The sequence below is a fragment of the Phascolarctos cinereus genome, unplaced genomic scaffold (assembly GCF_003287225.1).
Source record: "Phascolarctos cinereus isolate Bilbo 61053 unplaced genomic scaffold, phaCin_HiC Scaffold_726;HRSCAF=1367, whole genome shotgun sequence".
NCBI lineage: Eukaryota > Metazoa > Chordata > Mammalia > Diprotodontia > Phascolarctidae > Phascolarctos > Phascolarctos cinereus.
The window spans coordinates 412599994-412608459 of NW_027556098.1; positions in this window are offsets into that span (position 1 = coordinate 412599994).

Genomic DNA, 8466 nt, shown 5'->3' on the forward strand with positions numbered 1-8466 from the left:
AGTGTTGGATCAGCTCCAAATGCACCGCTTCTGCACCAGGGCTCGTACAGAAGAGGGAGGGATTCGTTTTCTTTGCACCCCCCTCGTCCATCTGCCTTGAACAGAGATTGTCTTGGAAGCGTATGGGGGCCACTCCCTCTTCCTCCCTCTCATTCCTCCAGCCCCTGAATCCACAACGCTCCTTTGCCGAGGTGCGCCAGGCCCTCCCTCCCTTTGGAAGCTCGGGTTACTACTCTAAATGGGAGTAACTGAGGGGTCCTCAATGGACAAGGAAGCGAGGGATCAGGATCTAGGGGCACAGAGCCAAAATCAGCCAAGAATTACGAACGATGTTTGTTGTACCCGCGGGTAGAACGTGGGTAATGCGGGCCTGGCCGGCTGAGCTTCGGCTGCCCCCTGGTGGTCAAAAATGTCCTGTGACGGGGGGGGCACCTAGACTTCCTCGGTGCTCTATGATTTCTTGTTGTTGACTAGTTTCAGCCCCGTGCGACTCTCCCTCACCCTGTTTGGGGTTTTCTTGGAGAGATGCTGGACTGGTTGGTCATCCGGACGAAGAAACTGAGGCAAAGGGGGTCACATAACTAGGGAGTGTCTGAGGTCGGATTTGAACTCGGATTCCTGACCCAGTGCTCTATCCACTGCCACTCGGCTGCCCCCACGCTGCTCTGTGATAGCACTTTGAAACAGCCATACCTGCCAGTGCTAAAAGTGCTTCCAACACTGCCCTGCCTGGAAAGCCCAGTGAGGTTTAACAAGTGGGAATAATCCCTTAGGGATTCACAGGTTTTCGAATTTGGAGACTTTAAAATGTTTCCTTCTATGTGAATTTTAAATTTTCTTTTACCTTTCTTTTTCACATTTCTGTACCAGAATTCCCACCCCCAGTTTAGGATCCACAGGCTGCATGTGAGGAAAGATAGGTTATGCCATTGGAAGCTGAGAATTCACCTTCCCAGTCTTGAGGGAGTCAAAACCTGCTGGATCATAAACAGAAAGTGAGCTCACACAGGAAAATCCAATTTCAGAATGTTCAGGACATCTCATGCATGGGCCCCAGAAGAAAGACAAGCCCAGACTCAGAAGGAACAGTATACTGAAAATCTGCTTAGAAATAGAACCATGGAACCATTCATTCCACTTGGGAAGAAGATGAGCAGACCAGAGATCCCAGTGAGCTGGTACTAAAAGACCACCAGCCAGAGGTCAACCTTTCTTCTGCTCCAGCGATGGGTTAGATGGCCGCTCATCATGGATGATCTCAAGATAGGAATGCAGACTTGGTTCAGCAGAAGCTGTTTTATCTTCAGGAAGTAGGAGTAGAGGTCATTGAAAACTTTTTTTTTAATGTATAACCATGAATCTGTTTCCTACAGTATTTTTTTAAAGTATGTATTAAATTGAATGTGGTATTACTAACACTGTTCTGTTTATCTGTGTCCCTTTCTGAATTTCCTTCTCTCTTTCCTGTGTTTAAATGTTTTCACTACTCTCTCTCTCTCCCTCTCCCTCCACTATCCCCTAAATTCTTCCCTCCCCACCAAAGAAAACTGCCAGCCCTCACAACAAATGAGTTGAGCAAGTCAGGGCCACACACTGGCTGTGCCTGGTGATATATTCTCCAACTCTGCCAAGAGGGGGGAGATGCAGCATCAGTCTTGTGGAGTTGTGCCCACTCACTGCTATTCACTCCAATTCTTAGAGAAGAACCCCCTCTAACACTTGCCAGATGGGTCATTCAGCTTCACCTTAAAGACCTCCCCAAGGAGGGAGAACATGCTACCGGTCCATGCTTTGCATTCCACTTTGGCCAGCTAATTATTAGGAAGTTTTCTTTGCCATCAAGCATCAGTCTGTCTCTTTGTAACTTGTGGCTGTTACTTCCAGTTCTGCCTTCTAGGACCAAACGGAACAAATCTTATCTGCTCTTCTCCGTGACAGGCCTTCAAATACCCTAACATAGCCATCATTTCCTCTCCCTGATTCTTTTCTAAAGGCTAAACCAACCTATATCCCTCAAATGACTTTTCTGCCCCTTGGGCTCAAGGCCCTTCTTCCTCCTGGTTGTCCTTTGGACACCCTACCTTCACCCCAGCTTATCAGCATCCTTAGATTGTGGTATGCAGGACTGAGCACTGTACTTGGGGTGAGGTGTGATGAGAACGGAGGACAGTTGAGGTCTGTGGATCACCTTCCTCTTCCCAGAAGCCATGGTCTTCCACACAGCCCAAGATTTCATCACCTTTTTTTTTTTTTGGCTACCACATCATGCTGCTGATGTATTGAGTATTCTTTCCTCTAGGACCTCCAGATCTTTTTCAAAGGATTGCTGTTCTTACTTGATTTTTTTTAAATACTAAAGTGCAAGACTTTACATCTATCCCAATTGAATTTTATCTTACTAGATTCAGTCCAATGTTAGCCCATTGAGATCCTTTTATCCCATCATCAACTGTATTAGTTTCCCATCTCAACTTTGTGTTATCTGTGAATTTGAGTAGACAGACCATTCATGGCTTCATCCATCTTCTGTCACTTTGACATTGAATTATAATGACAATAGATTCTCCTCACACAATCACGTCTGAATAATCTGGTTATACTGAGGCAGTGATTGAGTGCCAGAACTGGATTCAGGAAGACTTGGGTTCAAATCTGGACTCAGACACTTACTAGCTAGCTGTGTGATCCTGGGCTAGTCACTTAACTTTTCCTCATCTGTAAAATAAGGATAATAATAGCACCTACCTCCGAGGGCTGTTGTGAGGATAGCATGAGGAAGATATTCCTCAAGTACTATGAAAACCTTAAAGCATTATATAAATGTTAACTCTTATAATTATGGTCTAATTAAGAAGTGTCAAACCCAGAACTACTAGTCACATGTGCCCACCAGACTCCCCAGTGCTGCCCAACCCAGATTAAACTATAATTGGGAAATACCAAATAAAAATACAATAAAACAGAAAAAATTACATTTTTAAACTAAGTTGATATATGGCCTGCAGGGCTCCTTATGTTTGGTTTATTGATTCCTGTTTTTTTCATACTTTTAATTTATGTCATTGTTTCCTAATTACATGCAAAATGTTTTTAACATTTTTAAAAATTGAGTTCCTGGGGCAGCTAGGTGGTGCAGTGGATAGAGCACTTAACACTTACTAGCTGTGTGACCCTGGGCAAGTCACTTAACCCCAACTGCCTAAATAAAATAAAATTAAATTAAAAAAACAGCAAAAATTGTGAGTTCCAAATTCCCTCCCTCCTACCCCTCCTCCATCCTTGACAAGGCAAGCAATTTGATATTGATTATGCATATTTCTATGTTAGCCATGTTGCAAAAGAAAACACAGATTAAAACCTGAAAATATGCTTCTATCTGCACTGAGTTCTTCAGTTCTCCCTCTGGAGGTGGAGACCATTTTTCATCATGAATCCTTTGGAATCCTCTGGGATCATTGTCTTCATCAGAGGAGCTAAGTCCTTCCCAGCTGATCATAGTACAATATTGCTGTTAGTATGTACAATGTTCTCCTGGTTCTGCTCACTTCACTTTGCATCAGACCATACAAGTCTTTCCAGGTTTTTCTGAAATCTGCCTGCTGATCATTTCTTATACCACAGTAGTATTCCATTACATTCATATACCACAGCTTGCTCAGCCATTCCCCAGTGGATGGGGTTCCCATCGATTTCCAATTCTTTGCCGCCATTAACGAGCTGCTATAAATGTTTGTGTGCATGTAGAATCTTTTCTTTTTGTGATTCCTATTTCTTTACATCATCTGCACAACAAGGGTCTCAAACACCCTATCAAAAGCTTTGCTAAAATCTATGTAAACTATGTCAACATTTCTCTTGTCTACCTGTCTAGTTTAGTAATCCTACAGAAAAAGGAAAATGAGGTGGGTCTGGTGTGACCTGTTCTTGTTGAAACCATGGTGTTTTTGGTAATTGCTGCAAACCCAATGGAGCGAGCTGGGGTAGCCTGATCCTAGAGCACCACCTGGTGGATTGCCCAGTCATAGCATCCAAAGTAGTTACCTCAAAGCCCAGCTAAGAGATGCAACAGTCGGCCCAGAAATGGTGTGATAGCTGAGCAGAGTTTTTCATTGATACTTGCAATCATGGAAGGAATGCAGGGAAAATGGTCTTTACCTTTGTCCCCTCTGCCACAAGGAGTCATTGGTTGGAAGGGGGCTGCCATCCTCTGATTCTCCCCCTTGGGGAATCCCTTCCCCTATCTGGTCCTCAGTTTTCTCACTTGTAAGAGGTGACTCCTCAGGAATCTCAAAGTTGCTGACTTCTGGCTCTCGGTCTTTTCAGTGTGCTCCTTATTCATTCAGTGCACTCTCTTGTTACTTCCACGCTCCCTTTCATTTCACGGGTCCCTTTCCCTGTGATGCTACAGGTATGTGTGTTTTGTGCCATTTCACATACCCTTTGTAGGAGAGAGCCCTAGGCAGGAAGTCAGGGGAGCAGTGCTCCGCTCTCAGCTCTGCTTTCCTTGTCCCCGTTCCCCAACCCTCAACACCCGCTGTGACTTTTTGGACCCCCTGGGCCTCAGTATCCCTAACCGGTTACGCTGATGATGTCTAGGATCCCAAGGAATTAGAGAATGTGAAGCTTGGGAGTGGAACATGAGCCTCTTTCATTAGAAAAAGGGGCTGAGTCACCACATATTATAATTGGAAGTTATTGAAACTGTGGGTGGATAAGTCCCGTGCTTCTGTTCCTTAGTCCATGCCTACACTAGCCATTCCTACATCTACATTCTGTGAAGTAGGAGATGATGGATACTTCTCTAACCCGGTAAGGTTTGGAAAGTGTTTGCTATACGTCTGATTCTTTGTGACCCTATTTGGAGTTTTCTTGGCAAAGATACTGGGATGGTTTGCCATTGTCTTCTCCAGCTCTGCCTCGATTAAATCCAATTCACTTGCACCCTTCTGATATCGTTGGTCCAGCTCATTTTACAGATGAAGAACTGAGGCAAGCAGGGTTGAGTGACTTGGCCAGGGTCATACAGCTAGTAAATGTCTGAGGCCAGATTTGAGCTCGAGAAGAGGAGTCTTCCTGATTCTGAGGCCAGTGTTCTCTCCACTGTACCGTGTAGCTGCCCAAACTCAGGAAGACGAGTTCAAATATGACTTCATACACTTCCCTAGCTGTGTAACCCTGGCCAAACCACCTCTGTCTGCCTCAGCTTCCTCCTCTGTAAAATAGGGATAATAATACCTGCTTCCAGGGTGGCTGTAAGGATAAAATTAGATAGTATTTGTAAAGTACTTGACAAGCCTTGAGGCACCATGGGAATGCTAGCTATCACTATTCTTACCCAATCCCTGAAGCCATCAAGTATACCTGACACATGATTATTGTGCCTCTCAGGTCAAGTCAGCAAGCATTTACTAAGTACCTACCATGTGCTGGGCACTGTACTCAACTCTGGGGATACAAAAAAGTCAAAGGTCAGTCACTGTTCTTAAGGAGCTCATAGTGGAAAAGGGGGAGACAAGATGCAAACAACTGTGTTAGAAGCAAGATATAGACAGTGTCCATTGGAGATAATCTCAGTAGCATTAGGGGGATTAGAAAAGGTTCCTTGTTGAAGGTTGGGTTTTAGCCGGGACTTAAAGGAAGCCAGCTGCTAGGGATGAGGAGGGAGAGAGTTCCAGACTTTTGTTGCCGTTGAGGATTTTAGTGAAGTAATATCAATAATGTGAATATGTTTGACATTTGACAGGCCTGGAAAGGTGTTGCTCAGTTATTTCAGTCCTGTCTGGCTCTTCTATGGCCCCATTTGGGGTTTTCTTGGCAAAGACACTAGGCAAAGCGGTTGGCCATTTCCTTCTCCAGCTCATTTTATAGATGAGGAAACTAAGGCAAACAGGGTGAAGTGACCTGCCCAAGGTCACACAGCTAGTAAGTGTCTGAGGCTGGATTTGAACTTAGGTCTTTGTGACTCCAGGCCTGGCACTCTATCCACTATGGCACCCCCTAGCAGCCCCTAGCTGTCCAGACATGGTAGACAGCAAGTGAAAATGCAGGGAGCAGGGATGGATTATTTTGTTCAAGGTACAGCACGAAAGCCATTCACTGGACGGCAGAGGATGTGAAGGTTGGGAATGAGTTTAAGAAAATGGGAAAGGTAGAGGAAATGAGCAGGTTATGAAGGACTTTCAAAGCCCTTTGAGATTTGATCTTGGGGTCAACAGGGACCCTCTGAAGGTTATTGAATGAGGGAGAAGGTGGATGTGGTCAGATGTGGGCTTTAGGAAGATCACTCTGACAACTGAGTGGAGGGTAGACACTTGAAGCAGGGAGACCCACCAGCCGGCCGGCCATCAGTCCAGGCATGAGATGACTAGAGGAGAGAAGAGGGCACATAGGAGTGATGTTGTGGAGGGAGCAACGACACTACTTGGCAGGAGACTGGATTGGGGGTGGGGTGATAGTGAGCCTGGGTGCCTGGGCCATGCCCCCAAGGAAATGGCCAACCACTTTGCTTTCTTTGCCAAGAAAACCCCAGATGGGGCCAATAGCAATAGGGAAGTTAGGGATGGAGGAAGGTTTGAGGTGGGGGAAGATAATAAGTTCAACCTTGGATCTGTTGAGTTCAAGATCTGATGGGACATCCCACTTCCACTTTTAGACTAATTTAATTGTCAAGAAGTTTTCTCCCACATCGGTCTTAACTCCACCTCTTTGCCACCTGTACTCCTCCAACCCCTTCATGCCCTTCAAATACTTGAAGAAAGCAATCATATCTTCATGCATCATCCCCGGTGCCATCCTGTCCCTAGCCTAAATGATCATAGCTACATTCTTCCAGCATCCCTGGTAGGTAAAAATAATAGGTAGCATTTTTAAGTTCCATTGAGCATACTCATTTGTTCCTATCAATAACTCAGTCGCCATTTTACCGATGAAACTGAAGCACAGAGAGATTGACTTGCTCAGGGAAACAGAGCTAATAAGTATCTGAAGGAGAATTCGAACTCAGGTTTTCAGGACTCCAGGTCCCCGACCCTACCCACTGTTATCCTGTGGATATTATTATCCCCCTTTTCCCACCACACCCTGTTCAGGGAGGGGTTAACAAATTCTTTTACTTTTATAGAGGCTCCCTGGAAGAGAATGCCTTATTTTTAACTCCCTCTCATTTTTTTTTAGACATTCTATTATTACATTTTACAAATGAGTAAATGGAGGTTCAAAATAGCTTTCCCTGCGTCATAAGGACAGGAAGTGTCAGAAACTGGATTCGAACCTACGTCTACCCTACCCTAAGCCCAGGGCTTAAGGTGCAGCACAGGCAACCAAGTGACTCCAGAGTGTGCAGGGAGAAGGAAAGTAATGTAGGTTTCTTCCCAGGCTCCTCCTTTTTTTTTCCATATTTTAAAATTTTACTTTGATTTATCAATAATCACTTCCACATGCTTTTGAGTTTTAAAATTTTCTCCCCCTCCCTCCCCATCACCTTCCCCAAGTCAGCGCACCATCTGATATAGGCTATACATATACATTCCTATTAAACATTTTCACATTAGTGATGTTGTAAGTAAGAATTAGAACCAATAGGAGGAACCACCAGAAAGAGGAAACAAAACTCAACAGAAAAAAAAATAGCAAATAGTATGCTTCGATGTGCATTCAAACTCCATAGTTCTTTCTTTGGATGTGGATAGCATTTTCCATCATGGAGAGGTCTTAGATCCTTGCATTGCTGAGAAGGGCTCAGTCTATCAATATTAGTCATCACACAACGTGGCTGTTACTTTGTACAACGTTCTCCTGGTTCTGCTCACTTCACTCAGCATCAACCATACAAGTCTTTCCAGGTTTTTCTGAAGTCTGCCTGCTCATCATTTCTTACAGCACAATAGCATTCCATTACATTCATATACCACAACTTGCTCAGCCATTCCCCAATTGATGGGCATCCTCTCAATTGCGGGCTCCCCCTTCTGACTATCTCGGGAATGACCTCGCTGGATTCAGTTTTCTGGTCACGTGTAGGCGAGGAACCGGCTCTAGCCAGACAAGCCGTCCCTTTTCACTCAAGGTAGGTGCACCCTTCTCCCACCCCACCCCACCCCACCCCTGCCTGCCCCGGGCCGCATCTTGGTGGCTCCATAGAGCGAGGACGAGACCAGATTAGTTGGTGCCTTGACCAATCAGAGAAAAGACTAGGAAGGCGTTGTTTCCTCCACCCACTTCTCCCTCCTAAGCTCCTGACCAATCGGTGAGCGTCGAGGGGCAGTGACCAATCAGCGGAGAGGGGAGTGGCTTTCCCCCAGGCCCCTTTCAGAAATTCTGGTAAAGGGCTTAAGGCGAGGCGGGAGATGGAGGGGGATAAAGAGAGATGGGGGGGATGGGGTGAGCTAGGGAATGGACAGTTCGAATCCGTTCTCCCTTCTCCTTGCTGTGTGCCCCCCCCAGAATCGTTTCCCCTCTTTGGGGACT